Below are 19,748 nucleotides of genomic sequence, written 5' to 3'. Positions count from 1 at the left end.
CCCCCCTTGAGCACAACCAAAACACTGCCTGCTGTCTGACTTGTATTCAATCTGCAGAAATGTTTCACAAGCTATGCCTTTGTGGCAGGAATAGGACTCAAGACAGCTTTTCTGGCCTCCAGTGCAGCTGTGAAACTCTGTTGCTTTTCAATGTGAGAATGACCTCCCAAAAACAATCAACCACCAACTCACTGCCAAAAGGTTTGAGCTATATTTTCAAAGCATTTACTTAGTTGTATAAAATAGTAATAATCTCTCATGAAAATATGTTGTGTTTTTAGCCTGCTGGTGTTTCACCAACATGGTTGTCCATCAAAGCCATTTCAATTTTAATTTAGTTTGAATTGAGGAAGCAAACTAGCCTGGTTCTACCAGACTCTCGTACAATTCATTTGTACAGAGAGTCTGACCGCTCTCCATTGACAAGCGTTAACTTCCTTGTAGGAGGGTACACTGTTGAAGTTTAAAACTATTGGATCTGCCCAGATTCACTCTGGGTCTGCCATAACCAATCGCTAACGTTTGGTCGTGACGTATGACGACTCAAACTAGCGCACGACCTCAACGTCATCGTTCTCAGCCACTCCCTCTGTTCGCTGATTGGACTGGTAAAAAATTGACCTGAGAAAACCCAAGAATACACCACAATCCCAGACGTAGTACTGAAGGAAAATGAAAATTGAGCAGAAGTACATAGGAGGGCGGAGCCAAGCTAGAAGCAAACTGGATGCAATTGCAAATGTAATGTAAAGAAGAATTACTAAAACAAATTAATATTCAAAGAAATTAATATAACCATCCTTTTTAAAGTGACCATTAAATCAAAATTGACCATTCTTATTTTTTAATGGAATATTAATGCAGTATGTATTATAAAAGATTTATCCGTGGTCCTTTTAATGCAACTACCACTTTGATCCTTTAAAAAGTTCATAGAGAAATTGTAAAACTAATCCAGATGAATTGAACGGTTAAGTCCAAATTTTCTGAAGAGACACGGTTGCTTTATATGATGAACAGATTTAATTTATGCTTTTAAACATTCAACTCACACATCAGTTGTGGTAAACAGAAGCTCAAGCATATTCACTGGACGGGCGAGAACCAATGAGGTTCATTCTTGTGTTACGCAGCACGATTGAGCTTCAGCAAGAACCAATGAGGTTCATTCTTGTGTTACGCAGCACGATTGAGCTTCAGCAAGAACCAATGAGGTTCATTCTCCTGTTACGCAGCACGATTGAGCTTCCCCAAGAACCAACGAGGATTGTTCAGTTTCAGTTGAGCTTCTGTTTATGTGCGCTGATCGATGTTTATATGTGAATAAAAGCCTAAATTCAATCTGTTCATCATATAAAGTTGATAGAATCTCTTCAGAAAAATGTGGACTAAACCACTATAGGTTCATATGGATTCGTTTAACGATCTCTTTATGAACTTTCTAAAGGGTCAAAGTGGTTGCGTGGACTGTCAAAAGAAGGGTCTTAGCAAACCACAAAGATCCAAACAATTCCCGATGGACAATCCCGCCCTACATTTTTTTATTGTTCAAGAAGCGGTTTACCTGGATATATACGTCACAATTGGGGAATGACCAACACAACTGCCGTTTCATGTGGACTTTAACTAAAAATCAAAGCTTTGTAACATTTTTTTTTTTTTTTTTTTTTTTAAAGCTTTAAAGTGTGAATTATAGACCAGATGGATGGATAGATGCACAGCTATGCCTACATCAAACCAGCACTAACCAGCATAATCTATAAGCTGGTATTTTCAGCAGGGAGGACCTTTGCTTCAACCACACCTGGCAACTAGAAGTAATATAACTCTTCATCTGTTCCATAGATTGTTCTGGTAGCCCCCAGATTATAATTAGAATACTTACACCAAATAATTGACTCTCATCTATCATGAGTTCCATTTACAGGAACCTCTAAGGTGAAACCTTGAAGTGTACGTTTTTCACAGTACACTTCCATTTATAACTGAGACTAAATAAAGAGAAAAACAATAACTCCAATCTAACCGAAACTGTCGACAGGATGAGAGAATATTTTTTATCGCTGAGACATGACATTAGCATCACCGCGTGCATTTTGGGCATCTATCATACATGTGGACATTTCTTTTTTCTGTCTACATATAAATCAAATATGCATGTGAAAGAATAAATCCGAAGCACATCTGTATTGAGAGTATTTGCAGTTATGTTTGGTTAAATATTTTAGAGACAAGTTTATGGTAATATGGTGAATAAATCATAACTTATAGTGGCTGAATATGCAGATGCTGTTAGCTGAGAGTGTATATAGATTTGTGTGGGTTGGGGTAAGGGATTGAAGTTGACATTACAAACGTATGCATCTCAGTGTATCTCTGTATTTCATGCGGATATGTGAGAAAATAACTGGAAAACCGTTACTCATGCTCCTGCTCGGAAACACATTTTTCTCCTTCAATCTCACATCAGAGGGTTTTTCCATGCTGTGATGTCCAGGCCAAGGGCAAAACTGAAATAAATACAAGTTATTTGAACATAAAGGCGACACGTTTGTGCCTGACATCTGAATACGCAGTGGAAAAGACGATAGCATTAACTGAAAGTTAAAATAGATCAATAAAACCCAAAATAGAGATATGTGTGCCCCATGGGTGGCACTTATAGGAATGATTTACCCCAAAATGAAAATCCTTTCAATATTTAATAACCCCATTCCAAACCCAAGTGACCTTTTTTTCTGTGAAACACAGATGCTCCAAGCAGAGGAAAAACTCAGTATTTGTATACGTGAGAAAAGAATAGGAAACCTGTACTTATAAGTATATGTTCCTGCAAGCTCTTCTTTTCACATCTCATATCAGAGAGTTTTCTCAGCTGTGCTGTTTGAGCCCCGCAGGGCAAAACTCTAATAAATAAGAGTTATTGGAACATGAAGGTATGACACCCTAATGTAGATGTATGAACCAGTATGGAACAGTATATTTAAGGCTATATTTGCTCTAATTGTTTTCTTGTTTTGTTTAAAAAATACCCAATACATATGTCATTATTACACATTATGTTGCAAAGAGTTCACACTTCCCCATATTTACATGGCACAGGTAGCCCAGCAGCTGATCCAGATTTGCATCCTTAGCGCAGGAAAGTGACGCCTGGTGCTATGACGACATTTTTTTTTTTTTTTTTTTTTGCATAATATTGCTCTGCCCACTTCTGTCAGACTCCGATCGCTTCCATGAGGAACAGCTTTAGCATCAGAATCCTCCCACTCCCCGCCCTCGAGCTGGAGAACCCAGAGTCTCCAGCTCGAGCGCGCGGTGAGCAGGTGGCCGCCCACGAGCCAAACGCTGGAGAAACCGCGAGAAGCCGAAGCGCGTTTTCCAAGCGCACCTCCGGTGGTTAGGGGTCAGATATCTGTGAAAGCACAATTTACATTCAAGTTGACGTCGCATAATGTTGTGTATCACGATTTCCCCACTACATAAAAATATATATTTTTGTAATAGTGCGGTAGAATCCGTAGCCTATGACCAAAATAAGTCTCACAGAACAAGTAATGGAAAACATACTTAAGTTAGATATATATTATGTATTTAATATAGCCTTTAAGAAAATTATACATTAGGCTAATCTTTATGTGTTTAAATTAAAATATAATTGAAATTATTTTTTTGTAAAATTATTTTTTAATCGGCTTTGAATGAGTTAAACAACTGCCTCCGTGCACGCTCTCTCTCTCTCTCTCTCTCTCTCTCTCTCTCTCTCTCTCTCTCTCTCTCTCTCTCTCTCTCTCTCTCTCCGTGCGCTTCATTTTCACTTTCTCATCGTTGTGTCTCCTTCATTCTTGTGTGACCCACGCAATGCTGTTGCTCCACAAGGGGGGGCTGCTGGATATATGCTTTAGTGCCCAACTCCCTGCCTTCAAACACTGAATCCAGTTTGTGTGGACAGAGCGGGCGAGGAGAGGAAGACTCCCACTGCCTCGACACGAGAGAACACCCGACCCGAGCCTGGGCTACACTCACCGCACACTTCCCTGGAGCCTTCACACACCACTTGAGGACTTTTTATCCGGAAAACGGGAGAACCATAACGACTTGCGGTCTGGATTAAATAATAAACATTTGGGGAAAAGAGTAACATTATCAGAAGTGACAGAACAGAAACACACATTAACAGGATCCGCTGTGAATTTATGGATGCTTGTTGCTTTATTCGGTCCTATGAGCACCTCTCTTCCACTGGAGCAAACAGACCTCCTTTTGTGTTATTGTTCAAGCAGATATTGCCTGTTGAAAGAATGAATACACCGAACTTATTTTGAACAAGTTGGAGGAATAGTCGAAGGCTTTTTATGTGCAGACAAACAGATGGGACATGCCAACTTTTTTGGAGGTAAACCCTCATTATGATTGCTGATATTTATAATGTGATTAGAGACCCACATGACAGGCCAATTGAATGAAATGCGTTTGCTTACACATAATAATATATGCATTTGTTAAGACTCGTATCAATTATTGTTAACAATAATTGAGTGATATCTCCTTTTACGCACGCATTGATATTGGGTTATTCTCATCAACACTGTTGCATATTTGTCTACTCTTTATAAGTGCTACATCAGAGAATGATATGACAATTCTGTATAATTCATTTTGAAAGGATATTGCTGTGCTTGCGGTTCTCGTCAGAGAGCTTTCGCTGTCCAAGGTACCAAATTGCGTTGTTGACCAGTCCAGTGTCCAAAACAGTTTTGACATGAGAACATGGTTTCAGAACAAACAACATTTGATCATTTTAGCTTCGCTACAAGCATTTATGCAGGTGCTGGCTATGTAATCTATTTTACATTGGTTTTCTATTGTGCGCAATAGTTGCTGCTCGTATCTCCCTTGTGGAATGGGAATACACCTTCCCGTCTCGTGTCTCCTTCGCTTCCCCTGCACAACATAAATGGATAAGCAGTCTAATACTTTATGCTATTTGCAAAACTGTTTCCAACATAAACCAGGAACAAAGTTTTCCACTAGATAGGATTTTTACAACATAAGACATTTGTTTTTTCACAACTTTGTCTGTTTTTTAATCGGATTGGTCACATTTTTTAGATCGATTTACCATTATAATTGCAACAACACATTGTCTATTTCGAAATTTCAACGAGATGGGATCTTGTATTCGGTTATTTGAATGCGAACAGTTTCGCGTTTTGGAGCATTTTATGTGACAAATAGTCTTCTTTAAATATTATTACAGAACATGTGTCACTTGATGTTAAAAACTAAACTCCTGTGATGTGGAGCCAGTGCTGTGTTCAGTAGCACATGGAGAGAAAGAAAAGGTTGAGTGCTCGTGTTTTGTCCGGTTAAGTGATGATGTCTTTAATGAGAATAAAAAGGCAAACACTCTTTTTCTCTTTGCCTCTCTCTATCTCTCAATTTTTCGATCTTATTTGCATGTTGTTGCACACACACACTATAGGTCTACTTATATATACAGTTTATATATATATATAGCCTATATACAAAATAGGAAGACAGTCATTTTCCTACAATATACAATATAAAGTAGGATACAGGAAAGCATTAATGAACAATAACAACACTCTCTTTTTGACTCTCCCTCTTTCACTTTCTGTTAAACTGTCTTACCACATGCTGCTTACAGTGTCAAAAGCAAGCTGCATGCGCCATTACACACCGACAGTATAGAAACTTCTCGTTTGGTAATAATAGATGTGGTTTTCTGGTGTTTGGCGGAGAGTTACTGATGGTGAGTGAGTGAGTAGAAGTTCCGTGTTTGTACAGTAGGGGGGACTGTGCCAGCGCTCAATTCCCTCCGTGGGAATAGGGGAATAAACGGCGATCACGGAGCAGGAGATGCCTCACTGCGCACTTTGAGACTCACAAGAGCCTCTGACTGCAGCAGACGCGAGATGTGCTCGTCTGAAGCACACAGCCAGGCTCCACAACAACAGGTTATGATGGTGCTCGACCTAACTCAAATCTTACAAATATCTTCTACAAATATTTATAATATAGAAATATTTCATTAGCATCACCAATAATAGCAACAATGATGATTAAATGCGGTATAATAATAATAATAACAGCTAGATTTGCAGTTGTGAAACTGGCTGCCAACATTGCAATGTTCCTCTCTATGGCACCCCGAGGGCCCTTAGCGCATTGGCCCAAGTTAAAAGAGACCACCTCGACGTGTCTGTGATATTCTGGTGCTAAGATTTGGCTGGTGCGGATTGCTATACGGTTGCTAGGGTGTTCTGGCTGGTTGTTAGGGTGTGGCTTGGAAGTATACTGTGTTAGTGAATGGCTTGAGTTAAAAAGCCCACCTCCAAGTTTGTATTACACTATTATCTGAAGATATGACGCCTCAGATCCCATTTAAGTCTGTGGGATTTCAGTCGCTTTTTGTATGTCGGATTGCTCTCTTCAATGATTTGAGCTCACATTATTATTATTATTAAAACATTATTTTTGCATTTCTTTCAGTATCCTCACAGAAAATACGTCATCACTCTGAAGGATTTTGTTGAAATGTGCATGTCACAATCTTTGTGTTAAATCTAAATGGCACAGTCACATCAGTTCTGCCCGACTGCCTCTTTTAGATACATGTCTGCCACGAGTCTCCAGGGAGGTTTGAGCTTAAGAGGCAAACATAGAACGTAGCGCTTGCCCTGTGGCCACGGATATTTGGACGGCTGTGTTTTCTTCATCTGAGGAAAGGAGAAGGGATGATACGTTGAGAATAAAAATAGATCAGGCTGACACCATAGTTCTGAATCAAGAGCTGGAGTGAAATTGGGCAAGCTGGCACTATTGGCTTTTTCGGAGGGCAGCCATGCATGCCTTTTAACCTAGATGTCCCGCTTTTGTCTTTCTCCTGTACATCCTTATTCTGTCGTTCACTTCCTCTCTTCTTATTCCCCTTTCTCATCTTCCATTCCTTGTCGAGCCAATATGAAGAAGAAATCAGAAATCGCAGAGCACATCTCGTATAGCACAATGAAAGAATAACCAGGAAATCACCACACCTCATCCAAATGAGGTGCGTAGACCAAAAACCCAAACAGGAACAAGATTCAAAAGAGAGTCATTAAGCACAATCATACATGCAATATCGACTGGTCTGTTTGTGGCAGGTTCCTGTTCCCGACCTACACAGAAACACTTCACACGCTCTCTCCCTCGGTTTACACAACACCTCATGTTCTGAAAATAGCGTTTGAGGCTTTTCGTAGTAGAGACACTTGAAGGGAATTCAGTACACAGTTTAATGACAGTCAATCAACAATGAAAAAAAATGCTCTCCTGATGTCTCACTCAATAAGCCACAATAAACATTTTGAATACACTACTGGTCAAAAGATTTATTTATGATTTTGTTTAATGTTTTTGAAAGAAGTCTCTTATGCTCACCAAAGCTGCATTTATTTTATCACATATACAGCAAAACAGTAATATTAGGAAATATTTATATTTTTAAAGAAATGTTTTCTATTTTAATATAGCCTGTTTTAAAATAAAAAAAGCTGAATTTTCAGCATCCATCTTCCGAAAATCTTTAAAGATCATTATGCCGATATTTTGCTCAACAAACATTTATTATTATCAATATTGTTTTTGCTTCTTCAAGTAGGTGTCAAATTCAAAAAAGGTATTTATACTGCCCGGCAAAAATGTAAATAGACAAATGATTGGATCATTATTGCAGTGGTTATTATCTTTCTAGCATGTGATATGTTAACAGTTCTTCTAACCCTAATTTATGAATTGTGTAGCTTTTCATTTAAACAACCATAGGAAGACACATCATGGCCATATTCCAGGATGACAATGTCAAGATTCATCAGGCTCAAATTGTGAAGGAATGGTTGGGAGGGAGCATGAAGAATCATTTTCTCACATGAATTGGCATCTCTGACTCCTTAAAATCATTGAAAGTGGGATGTGCTGGAGGAGACTTTACAGAGTGCTTGACTCTTGCATTATCAATACAAGACCTTGACCAAAAATGTATGCTCTTGATGGAAATAAATGTTGTGATGTTATTTCTATCAAGAGGTAAAGATTTACAGTATTCATCAATGAATACCAATAATTACCAACTGAGCAGCAAATCGGCATATTAGAATTATTTCTGAAGGATCATGTGACATGGAAGACTAAAGAAACGATACTGAAAATTCAGCTTTAACATTACAGGAATAAATTAAATTTTTAAATATATTAAAATAGAAAGAAATAATTTAAAATTGTAATAATATTTCACATTAAAACAGTTTTTACTGTATTTTTCATCAAATAAATGCAGCCTTGTGAGAATTAGAGACTTTCAAAAACATGAAATAATTGTAAATATTCCAATCTTGTGTAGATATACTTGAACCTGCACCACACTCAATGTAACCGCACCACGGTCCAATTAAGACTCGGTGATGATGCATACTTCCGTTAAACTATAGGTAGCTGACTATTTTATCCTCTTATGATGGAGTTGGTACAGAGAGGGATGCAGGTGTTGAGCGAATGAGGTCGGTATGTTTGCAAGGTGCTAACCGATTAGTGGTGTGATTGTGCACAGGAGCCCGTGGCCCCTGGCCATCCTCGTTGAGCACAATGATCAGGGCTGGAACACAGCGCATTTGGCCGTTCGCTCTCTAATTAGGGTCTTAATCAGAGCCTGCGCTCCTGTCTAATGAATCTTAGACAGAGAGCTGAGAGAAAGGGAAACCAGGCTTGGAATATGGAACCAGCATCCCATCTGAGGTCCTTGCCATGAAAGTGTATTAATGGCTGGTTTTCAAATGCTGCAGATGGCTCTGCCACTGTGTGTGTTTGTTGTGGTGCCGCATGATGCAACTTTGGTCGCTTAAGAGTAAAAGAGTAAATGTGAGTGTACTATGGATGTGCAGTGTTGCAATGACAAAATGAGCTGTATCTAATTAGGAAAGATCCGGATGTGGGTGAGGCTTAAACCAAAAAAACGTCCTTTTTTTCCATTAACAGTTCTATGTAGCTGTTTTGTTAGGAAGGGAAAACCCTTACTGCTCAGAAAATACATTTTGTGTGCTAGAAGCATGTTATTGTATATCTTGCTCAGAAGGTTAAAAACAAAGTTCAAGAAAGTTTAAGTTGGCAAGTTTCCGAGACCTGCGCACAAAATGGAAACTGAAATGCGGCCATCCAATTTGAACTCGAAATCACACCGTGCACATTTCCAATCATTGGCTTCACAGACTCACCATTGCTTGGTAATGATGGATCAAATATCGTTCACTTTATCCGTGTGCTTGTTTGGAAAATCAGTCTTTTTTCAATATTTTTTTTCCCTTTTTTTTCTAATAAAAATTCATATTATTATTTGTATCACTTGTTAAATCATCAATTATTTTAAAGTCATTATTCTTTCATTTCTGAAAAGTGTATATTATAAAAGGCAAACATTTTTAAAATAATAATAAAAAATCACCCAGTTCATCTTCTCAGATCCAACTCATTATCCTCCTGTGATTGTAGGCAATCTGCTCTATCTAGGATCTATCTAGGAACAACTCTTGATACCAAAATCAACATCCTCATTGACACATTGGTTCACCGGTCATTCCCCGAGTAAAGGTGAAGAACACAAAGCCTCTGTGTCTTGACTGAGTGCAGGTGTTGCTCCACGAAACAGCTCCAGTCTCACAGATCTGAGCTCAAAATAAAGCTGTGATTGCTTCAGGGAGGGAAACACCTTGTTTGAAAGCGCTTTTCTCACACACATACACACAGCTCTCCGTATGTGTGTTTTTTAACTTAAATTATGCAGTGGAACTCCAAGACTGGAAGGATGGCAGATGACACAATGTGTGAGGACACCGGAGCTGAAACCTTTGTCAGCTAATTATAGATGGCAGAGTATGACTAGAGCATGATGACGGAAAGCTTCTTCTTGGCTATGCGCGTATTCATATTTTTAAATGTCAAATCTATGTGCTCAGAGGCGTTTCATTGTTTCACTGGCATCCATATGGATGCCACAATCAAACCACCCCTACACAATGTAGATATTATTTGTCTTCTCTCCTCTAAGCAAAGCATCAAATAAGGCCACTGTTCTTCAAATGTGAAGATAACGTAGCATGTGTTCTTTCAGCACCATTTATGAAGTGAATATTAGCCTGGCAGACATTTGCAGGACTGCGCTCAGATATATTTTTCTGTTGATTTGATACATAATTGAATTGGACCGACTTCCAACGCTATGTCACTGAGCATGTTCAGTGATAGTGATCTTCCATTCATATTTACAGTGGGCACATTAAAGTAATAAGTTAGATAAGAAGATATCAAACCAAGTTTTTATTTCATTCTCAGGCCTATTCTCCTTTTCAAGCCATTTTTGCAATAAAATTGTAACAAACAGGTCTCAAGATGATTTTTAGTGTAGGCCTATGTATGAAATCAGCTCTTCAAGTTCACAGGTTTATTACATAATTACATTTTTGTTTCACAATTGAAACCATCAAAAATGACAGAATTATTTCGCTTGGAAAGTATGCTTGTGCAACCTTTCTTTAAAAAAAAAGAATATATATTGGATTATGTAAGACAATGTTGAGTTTGTCAAAATTGAGTCACAATACTTTATGGGGAAATATATATGTATTGGAAAAAGTGTCCCAACCAACCTGAATTCACCCTATAAATACACACACACACACACACACACACACACACATACACACACACACACACACACACACACACACACACATCTCACATATAAGTTTTGGACAATGTCAAGGCCTGTTTACACACTTTCTCTTTTGAGAATCCATTTCACTCACATATGTCACAATAGAGAAGAAAAGATTGCAATTTCCATTTCATGCTGCCTTTAAACATAAAATGAGTCAGTTATACAAAGGTGGAAAGATAGAAAGAAAACTACAGACTGAAGCTATGATACATATCACAGATGGCAAGCGTTCTGTATCTCTGTGATTTCATTTCAAATATTAGTTTGACCCTTCATTTGCACCGACCAAGAACATTTATATATAAAAAAAGAAGACAAAAAGCGGCAAAGCGGCTTGCTTTTATCTTTGGTTCACTTTTTATAATTCTTTTTTTCCCTTTACTCTTTAGTCATTTGTTTTCTGATAAAATAGTGTTATTCATGCTAAAAAGGTTTACACAAAGGGAGTCCCTGTCTGCAACGCTTGCAAGGCTGAATAGCTCAAAATCGTTACATCCTGGAGTGCCTACGCAATTTTGCACAAAATATCTCTTTTAAAGACTTTTCGGGGCTTTGTGCCACATTGGTTTAAGGCCATTTTGTGTACAAACTTCAATCAAAGGGGTCTGTAATAGCGAATGAATGAATGTAGTCGCTCTTTTTCCGCCTGTCTATGTTCTCTTGTGAGAACAAAGCTGTCTTTGATGTGAAGTGCATGCATAATCCTCTGTATCTGACATTGCATCTCTGTCGCGGAGTAAAGCCCCCTCAAATCTCGGAAGGCCCGCGTCTCCGGAGCCGTGTTAACTCCCCCACTGCGCCGCGTGTCACTCTCGGCACCGCTGTAGTGCTTGAATAGCTGTCAGCACTGCGTTTGCTATTGTGATATACCTGACTCCATCATAGTAACTGTTTGTTACCTGAAGACATGGTTGTGACTTTAAGTCACCGAGCGTCAGTGTTCTGAGGATGCAGCGCTCGTATTTTTCTTCTGTTCTGTAGTCGTTCGTCTTTCGCTTCTGAGCTCATGGTGGTCTTTTAACGTGTCGCGGCAGACGTCGCTTCTCTCGTTGCTTTTTATGTCTACACAGCAATGAGATAAAAAGCAATGACAGAAGCGACGTCTGCCGTGATATGTTGAAAGGCCAACAAGAACAGATGAACCCTAGTGTTCCTCATCTGTGATTCTTTTTACTGCAACCAAATCAGTCTTTTGAACAAAATACATCTGCGAGTAATTAGACTTGCTTTCTTTTTATCCGTGTTTAAAGTATTTCGTATTTTTTCCCCCTTCGATAAACAAGTAAGGATGAGAAAAGCAGAAGAAAAGTGACAACATCTGCTCCAGTGCAGACTGTCCAATCTGGCCATGTCAGCCTTTTTTGACTCTGGTGAAGTAGAACGTTTATCTGTGGAAGTGAAAATAATTTCTTTCCATCCCATTAATTTCCAAATCCTGCACAAATGTGGTTTTCCTCAGGCAAACTGCAGCTGCATTTCTGTTTACTGCACATATGATTCGGTGTGTATGAACGTGCAGGCCCAGATTCGAAGGGGTCATGTGTCTTTTCTAAAATCCACATTAAAAAACAATTGAACATTTTGAACAATGGCGAATTAAGCATTGACGAATGCGAGGCTTCTGTGAAGTCATAGAAACGAGTTGTGAATGTGAGTTTGTCGTTTGCATTGAATTCGAAGCCGATAACAAACGACTCTTATGAACCAATACTTTTGAGTGAGTCAAAACAGCATGACCAGCGTAGCATAATTTCACAATCAAATGACAAGAACTGTTTTCTTTATAGTGAATCAAACATATACAGCGTGACCAGTGTGTCCTGATTCACAAAATATTATTATGAGTTGATTATTTTAATGAACAGTTCCAAAAAGACAAATGACCAGTTCCAACAGCCAAAGCTAAAACACTGACCTTTACCATAATTAAAAGATTTAGCAGAGAGATGCTTTTTTTTTTCCATCTGTAAGCAAAAATTCATGTCAGATCACGTAGTAACACATAATGAGTATACCAGTCTGTGATTGCACCGTTCTTGAAGAATTCAGATTAATGTGGTGTTCAAGGTTGGCTAAAACGTACCCGTTTTATACCCACAGTTTTTGTGTGACTTGCTTCTAAAGGACTTATTCCCCACTTCACTATGTCTTGAAAATGTCAATCTGTCTACATTGTCCATACAGATTCTTATAATAGGACTATATATCTTTTCTAATGAGAGTGAGCGAGAGAGATTAAACAGGCTGTAATCTCTCTTCGTCTTTCTCTCGCTCTCAGGTCGGGACAGTTTGATGGATGAAGCAGGTCATCTCTCAGGCGCTGACAGTGATAGCCTGTGTCAGCCCTCAGATAGTGACATGGCTCAATTGCTCTCATTCCCTCCCCGTGTCATTCTCCTGCTCTTTTAGTGTTATCATTACTGTACTGAGGACAGATGGGGTGGGGTTACCTCAGAAAGAGGTTTGGATTACTCTGTATGTCTTTGCTGGCATGAAATAGTGTCCCACCGGTGCAGTCAATGCGTGTAATCATCCACATCCCCCTGTGGAGTCTGCGTAACTTGGCTTCTCACTCACAACCCTGCTGGGAAACCAGGTCATACTAGCATAAGGTGGTCAAGCTGGTTTTTGGAGCATGGTGAATGTTTTTGTTTTTTTTTCCCATTGCTGGTTCAATATGTTCTACCAGTCCAGCCAGGTCTTCACCAGCTGGTAGTGCAGCTGGTCAACCACCTAAACCAGCTCGAACCAACAAATTACCAGCTTGGACCAGTTAGATACCAACTGAAACCAGTTCTAAAACACAGATACTATACAAGTCGGATGTTATTTTAAAAAACACACACACAAAAAAACAGTAACACCATGAACTAATAGTTTTAGGGGCCATTCACACAGAATGCTTATGCACCAATACAAGGGCAGTGAAATTAAGGGGGGAAAGCTTTGCGGTTTTTTTTTAAGTTTAACTTAAATTCTGTTTTTAGAATGCTGTGCCATGCATGAGACACTGCAAAAGATACAATACACTAGCAGTCAAAGACATTGTGTAGTACAAAAATAATGGAAAAACAGTGTTTTTTCGTATGGTTATATGAGTGACTTTTTACCATTCCTTTGGGGGTTTTTAGCGATGAATGACTTTTATGTGTAGATTTTACAGCTTTACTGTGGTCACAGATTTGTAATATTTAATCAATCAAATATGTATAAATTATATTATCTACACAAAAACTTAAACAAACCATTTCAATATATAATATAATATAATATTTTTTAGTGCACCATTTCCAATTTAGAAAAAATATGCAAAAACTGTTCATATATAATTTTCAATGCTAGTTATGAAATTAGCTTTATTAAAGACAAAGGTGTTGGCCATTTTATAAAATAAAAAAAATATAGGCCTATATATATATATATATATTTCCAATACATCATTTCAGATGTGGTGAAAATATCACTTCCGGGGGTAAAAAAAATCATGTGATGCAAGACCAATACATAAAATGCTGAACAATGTTCACTGAAACATTTGGGAAAGTTTGTTGTTTGTTTTAGAAAATAAAGTGCGCAGGCTCAAAAGTGATCACAGCTAAAGATAATGTATCATTGTACTGAATGTTGTACATACAATTGTATGCTACATGTTCAAAAAAAAAAAAAAAAAAAAAAACCTCAGAACTTTTTAAAGTGAGGTTAAGGATACGCACAAGTTCCTTCAGGCTCCATATGGACACGCGCGTGCCTTCAGAGACCCCTCTGTGAAGTGCCTGCGTGGAGAGCTAATTGTTGACATTGGGTAATTGTGCCCTGAAGGTCTGTTGTGTTTTATTTAGTTTCGTGATGAGCAACCACGGCAGCCCCTCAGGCTGTGCAGGGCAGAATGGAGACGAATAGCAAAAGAGAAAAGGGGAAAAGACAAAGCAGGGATAATTCTTTAAACTTTCATTGTTTCGATGGCACTGCGATCAACTCAGCGAGCGTTTAATGTAATTAGCCACTAAGCGTAATGTTAACACGCTCATTGACTTTTTGTTTGTTTGCAAGACATCTGCGTGCCAGTGCCATTGACCTCCGCGACAGAGCTCACTCTCAGCTTCTCTATCCGCCATCGCTTCTCGAAACCCATCCGCCTTGTTTATGTATTCATTTATTCCTGCCCGTGTAGTGAAATGTTAGCCTATAGTTAAAACTCGTAAATTTCCTGCCATTGATTTGTAGTAGATATGGATTTCCTCTCTCTCTCTCTCTAAAGTGGTGGAGTGAAATAAGCTTTGTTTGATAGACCAGCCTTGTGTAAATCTGACTGTGACATTTTGATAGCTGGAGATGTACTGGGGGGGGGGGGAAGCAAATATAATTAGAGAGGGGGCTGGATTAAAAGCTGTCACTCAAATGTTCAATTTTCAAACCAAACGAGAGTGCCGCGCTCAGAACGGATGCGAGAAGAGAAGACCAGGTAACTCGGAGACAAAGAGAAACAGCCGAGGAGGAGAAAAAGTAGGGAACGGACTTTGTGGGCAAGTCAGTCCGAGAGTCTTTCAGCAAACAGCGAGTCGTAAATATTTCAGCCGTCACAGCAAAGTGTCGACAGCTGTTCCCATCTGCATGTTAATGAAGGCAGAGGCGAGGGACTCTGGCTCAATGGGTCCCTTCAGCTCCCACACTCTCTCACGCACACACACTCCCACACCCAAACGCCCTCTCTCTCTCTCTCTCTCTTTCTGAGGTCTGCCACGGCTCTCTATCACTGGATGGGCATTGTACGCCCAGAGCACCCTAAGTCCCACGTATCTACAAACACACTCGTGCGCTTGTTTCTCTAGAGCAGCCGTGAGGTCAGTAGGCTATAGACAGAGAAAGATAGAGAGACAGAAAGACAAAGCATGAGATGGGTGACGTGTGGTTGAGTGTGAGATCAGGTCAAGGTGAGTGAAAGATTGATACACAATATTCCTTACACACATATATTATATTATACATTATTATACATATAAATATTTAGATAGTTTTATTCTGATTTTACACCAGAAAATGTTTGCAGTTGATTTAAAAAAATGTATTGAATAATAGTGTATTTACAATATTAAATACATTTTTTCCAATTAATGGGGGATTTCAACACAGTATTTTCATTTAGATTATTCTTATTCTTATTATATATTTTTACAAAAGATAATGAAAAGAATACATTTATTAAACCATTGAAGAAATTATAAAAATTAATAATTTGACATAGAATATTACATTTAACATTTTACATTACATAGATGTACCATTGTAGCATCTGGTTTTCAATTTTGTGCAATACCAAATTACCAAATTACCAAATGTTTTCCTTTAATTTCCCCTATTAATATACTAATATGCATATACTAAGTTCATATCTAAATATGTTACAATTTATCAGTAAAGGAGCAATGTTCTTAGGACGTCTTCTCCTATATAATTTAAAAGTGTTCGAAGGGAAGGAACCTGGAAAAAATATGAAATGATAATACGGTCTCTGACTAATGCATTAACAAAGGCTATTATTTGCAACATTAAAGCCTGATTATGTTATTCTGGATTAACCAAAAAAAAAAAAAAAAAAAAGTAATCCGTCTAAAACACAAAAACTGTTATATTTTTATATTTAAAAAAAATATTTTTTTTTTTTTGTTGTGCGTCAAACTACCATGATGCAATACTCCTGGTTAGGGTTGTCCTTAGCAAACGAATCCCCCCTTTCGTGTCCCGCCGCAGATGTCCCCTATAGTCATTGTCATTGGGTGAGAACTGACTCATGCTAACAGAGTGGGATTGTTAGTTCTGTTATGGAGCTGATGAGAGCCATACTGTGTCTGTGTGTATTAGAAGAAGCATGCAATGTTTGGCCTCAATGTCACCCTGTGGACGATGTGAGGTCATTTAGTTTCTCAGCTGCTGGGGTCAAGACCTTAGTTCTGCATCATGTGCTATCAGAGCTTTGTACAATAATACTGAACGAGTGGATGCTTTTAATTTTTAATTAGCAAGAGCGTGTCTTTTTAGGTTCTTTTCCAAATGGCAACCTCAGCCCTTGCGGTCTTCCTCTAAGTCTAAACATTGTCGCATGAGCTGTTGTGTAACGGTCCGCTGTAGAAGGACGAAAGAAAGGAACTTTAAGAGTGAAAAGAAAGAAGGATGGATGAACGGGCGGATGGACGGACCAAGAAAGAAAGAAAGAAAGAAAGAAAGAAAGAAAGAAAGAAAGAAAGAAAGAAAGAAAGAAAGAAAGAAAGAAAGAAAGAAAGAAAGAAAGAAAGAAAGAAAGAAAGAAAGAAAGAAAGAAGGAAAGAAAGAAAGAAAGAAAGATGGACAGATCAAGAAAGAAAGAAATATATGGATGGGTGGATGGATGGATGGATGGATGGATGGATGGATGGATGGATGGATGGATGGATGGATGGATGGATGGATGGATGGATGAGAGAGATAAATGAATGGATAGACAAACCTATAGATATGCACATGGATGGATGGATAAATGATGATAGATTAGATAGATGATGGGTGGATGGATGATTGGATTAACTAATGGTGGGAAGGAGGTATGTCAAGCAGAAAGAAAGAAAGAAAGAAAGAAAGAAAGAAAGAAAGAAAGAAAGAAAGAAAGAAAGAAAGAAAGAAAGAAAGAAAGAAAGAAAGAAAGAAAGAAAGAAAGAAAGAAAGAAAGAAAGAAAGAAAGGGTGAATCTTAGAAAGGGTGGATCTTACAAAAAATATACCTGGATGATAAATACATATACATGACAATAAAGATTACGATAGAAGAAATAAGAAACACGAGAGAATTTGATGAAATCAAAGCTATGCGATGTTGTCCCTGAACAAGTGTGTTCAGTCTGGCAACATAAGACCTCAGGCTACGAAACCTTCATCCCTGCTCTTAAACCCAAATCCGCTGTCTGGCTCATTTGCAGTGGACGTGATATGGCTTGATTGGATTTGATGTTCACTACAATTCCCTCTCATATGTATCTGATTATGTTCAGGCACAAAGCACTCATTATCTGTGGGATTGATTCTGATGGAGAGAAAAGAGGACAGTCTCGACGCCATCTGCAACAGCCCCACTGTGAGATGTGTGAATTATGAGCGATTAGCCATTTCATCTCCCGAACTCTCCCAAACACTGCCTGCACGATGAAATGCACTCACTCTCTCTCTCTCTCTCACACACACACACACACACACACACACACACACACACACACACACACACACACACACACACAGGGGCCAGTGTTTTTTCCCAGCCAGGCTTGATTCATTTTGTCACCCTGCTTCCGGAAATAAAGGACCCCTTTCAAGCTAACCGAGCCCCTGATTGTAAATGTTTGTGACGACCCACTGCAGCAATGAATGTGTTTATCATTAACAGCCCATAAAAGTGTTTGTAAAACCACTTTTGTAATTTTCTTTGTTTGGCACCACTATAATCTGAGTTACAGATGTTGTAAATTCTGCCGGCATGAAACCCAATTAGGGTAGTATTCAGCGCCGTATCCTTCCCAAGCCCCTGCTCGGGTGTTGTGTACGGGAGAAGATAGGCCCTAATTGCTTTCTTTCATGTGAAGGGATGATGCCTCTGGTTATCTTCTGGACGGATGGACAAAGAGCACACAGATGTGGAAGCTGGATAAGAAGAGGAAATATTTATTTAATGAACTGTTGGTTCACATATAATCAATCGGTGAAGGTAATGAAGAGGCATCAATTACACGCATGTTAGCCAGAAATGAAAAGAGCTTAAAATAGATTCATTAGAGCCTCTGGGTTTCATTCACTAAGTCTTATGCATGCAGAACTGATTCTCATGCAGAATCTTCAGATTCACAACAGTGGCGAGTGCACTTCGGTTTGTTCTTATCCTCATTCTGATGTTGATGAATCTGGATTTTTCTATATGAGGAAGTAATTAGCATAATAGATACCCCAAACATCTCCATATAGGGACTTTCCACACAATTGCTCCTGTTTAGCCATTGGTCAGAAACACTTTACACACGTAGGCTACACAAAAGTTGCAGTCCAGTTCTGAACTCAAGGAGCTGATTGAGTTACAATCATTAAAACGATAGATGTGTGGTTTGAGTTGCCTAACTTAAAAGCATCCTAAAGCCCTATTCGGACGGGATTAGTTTAACATGGAGAGCAATTATTACCAGAGCTTCTCAGTGATTTTAGTCCCGTCCGATTGTGCCATCTCGGTAATCATTACGGACAATGTCAGTAAAGATTACGCCGACTTTAATTTCTGTAAAAAGGTCCAGAAAAATTACCTCAGGTAATACTAATCCCGTGCGAATAGAGCCTCTGTAAATATGTACGTAAATATTCCGTCATTTCCATGATTAAAAGTGGTTTTCCGTGTCTTTCCAAGTATGGAGGCGCTTGAAAACTCAAGTGTTTTCCACATATCATTCAGGTCAAAAAGAAGGTCGAAAGGACTTGTTAGAGGCACGAAACTTCTTTTAGCGTTAGGCAAGTGCCTATTACCAACATAATCCAATCTGAATTTAATTAATACGGTGCATCGTTCGACCGGACCCAACTGTTTTATTTATATAAATATAGGTTATATGTGTTTGCTCACATAATATCAGGAAGGTGACGGCGGGTCGTAAATCGAGTTACCCCTCCCACTTCTGCCAGTTTTACTGAGATTTCTTATCCCGTGTGAATTGGACATTATTATTACAGACGTCCTGTGGTAAAATTACATTACTCCATCTACCCTTGTAAAACTAATCCCGTCGAATAGGGCTTAAGATAAATTGTCTGACATTAAAAAATGCTTATGCCTTGGCTTTTACACAAGATCCCACAGGGCTCATATCATACAATTTGAACTGCAACAATCGTAAAGGACTTTTTTTCTTTTCTTTTAAAGCACAGTGCACACTTGATAAGACGCTAATAAATGCATGCATTAGTCCATTTGTTTATAT

The 19,748-nt window shown here is 38.7% G+C and overlaps 1 protein-coding gene across 1 annotated transcript in view; it reads left to right on the top strand.

Annotated features, from left to right (window-relative positions):
• The first annotated feature begins 4,162 nt into the window (after positions 1-4,162).
• Positions 4,163-19,748, top strand: part of adgrb1a (adhesion G protein-coupled receptor B1a) — an 89,422-nt gene continuing 73,836 nt past the window's right edge. The window contains exon 1 of the mRNA XM_079625064.1: positions 4,163-4,396. The gene's annotated coding sequence lies outside the window, so the exon portion shown is untranslated. The remainder of the gene's footprint in view (positions 4,397-19,748) is intronic.

This window comes from Phoxinus phoxinus (assembly GCF_949152265.1).
Source record: "Phoxinus phoxinus genome assembly, chromosome: 10".
Taxonomy (NCBI): domain Eukaryota; kingdom Metazoa; phylum Chordata; class Actinopteri; order Cypriniformes; family Leuciscidae; genus Phoxinus; species Phoxinus phoxinus.
The sequence above is the reverse complement of the archived record's forward strand: the minus strand, read 5'-3'. Positions and strand labels throughout refer to the sequence as shown.